Below are 1,890 nucleotides of genomic sequence, written 5' to 3' on the forward strand. Positions count from 1 at the left end.
TCTGTCTCTCAGAGTGGGAATGCACCTACAATGTGAATTTCAGACCCCTCCGTGATTTCTATGTGGGAGAAATTGCAAAATCGCAGGGTGTTCAAATACTTCTGTTCCTCACTGTAACAATTCAACGCCTACAAGCCTGAATTGCAGGCGAAAATATCTCAAATATCTGAAAATATGTCTTTTAGCTGTTCACAGAAAAAGAAGCTTTTAGAACTGAGTGCTACAGTGAATGGGTTTCCGCTATCTGTCTAGTATGGGCCGCACGTCGAATACAAACCCAACTAATTACTTCCACTGAACCCCCACTTGCCTCCGCTCCAGCAAAGCCCTGTCCCTGACAAACACAGCAACAATATGAGTAGCCTCTCTTGTGAATGCAAAGTACCCAGTGCTGAGGGAAAGCATTTATTGCCCCTTTTAATTATCAAATTGCAGGATGTCTCTGTGAATGCCATTTCTCTGTAAACAACATCTCCCTTCAAGCAAATCACAGAGTAATTAAACCCAAGGAAACAGGTAGCGCCAGTGCAGGAGATGTTCTCCCCATACATCTGGTGTCTTGCAGTTTTTAGCCGACAAGATAAAAATTTGATTAAGTCAAAATAAATGAGCGAGTTTGCATTAGTTTTGTTTGTTATTTCCCTTTGAGGAATGGATTAGCTCTATGATTATATTGGCTTAAACAGGTGAACAAAATCCCACTAATGAGTGAGGTATCACTTTGGAAAAAGGTCTGACAAACAACAACAGCAGCCATGGAGTTAAAAAAAAATTCCAGCATCGACAAAACTGCTATAGTTTTGATTGTTTTCAAAGCTGAAGTCTTTACTTAAAACGGACCTCTTCACCAACACCCACATTCAGTAGTGCAGCTCTCTCACAGTGTCCTCTGCTCCACTGCTGATTGACAACATAAACCAGCCTCGTTTAGGCTAATCTCACCTTTGTCCATCTTTTTTGCTGCACTAAGATTAGTCTGATAAAAAGTTTTTTGTTTAGCAGAAAAGTGAAGGATATAATAACTATCATATCTTCAGACTGGTGTGTTACACTATTGCAGCTTTGCAGAGTGTACGCTTGACTGTTCCCAGTGCCAATTACCTATTGTTTATCAATGAGTACATTAGTATGACCGATTTGACCATCCACCATGCCACTAGCATGGATAAAAATCATGAAACAGCATCAGAGTTTATTTTCTGTTTCATTTTAGGCTATTAGTGCTGTTGTGCATTTGTGAAAGGTCCCACAAGCCGAACACGACTTCTACAGAACACACCTAAAGATTTGATTTGATTTGATTTATTCTTTCAAGCAGGTAAAGACAGTTATGTCAACACACATAATTTTACACATATCCAACAAATGCTAATCCAATATCAATTTGCTTATACCTAATACATGCTTGAATGGAGTAGGAAGAAGTCAGACTTATCCAGTCCTACCCCATAACATCATCTTACATCGTTGGTTTGCAAGCAGTATCTCTACATAAATAATTCTCTTCTACACCACACAAGTAATATACAAATTGACGCCTCTGTGTCAAATAACTTCTAATCCATTTCAGAACCATTCCTCTGATCCCATATTTTTCTAACTTGTCCATTAATAATTCATAATTGATTGTGTCAAATGCTTTTTTTAGGTCAATAAATATTCCCATCATGTATTTCTTCTCATCCATAGCACTTGTTATGTCCTCCATCAGGTCGGTAATGGCCAAAGATGTCGATCGGTTCGACCTAAAACCATATTGGCAATCAGAGAGGATTTTATGTTTGTCAATAAATGTATCTAATCTGTTATTAAAGAGTTTTTCCAGAATTTTTGAAAATTGTGACAACAGAGAAACCGGTCTATAATTTGTGAAGTTGTGCTTATCACCAG

At 38.2% G+C, this 1,890-nt stretch overlaps 1 protein-coding gene across 5 annotated transcripts in view; it reads left to right on the forward strand.

Moving 5' to 3' along the window:
* Positions 1 to 1,890, forward strand: part of ttyh2 (tweety family member 2) — a 50,948-nt gene that overhangs the window by 24,630 nt on the left and 24,428 nt on the right. The gene's annotated exons all lie outside the window — the stretch shown is intronic.

The sequence above is a fragment of the Monopterus albus genome, unplaced genomic scaffold (assembly GCF_001952655.1).
Source record: "Monopterus albus unplaced genomic scaffold, M_albus_1.0 scaffold139.1, whole genome shotgun sequence".
NCBI classification, from domain to species: domain Eukaryota; kingdom Metazoa; phylum Chordata; class Actinopteri; order Synbranchiformes; family Synbranchidae; genus Monopterus; species Monopterus albus.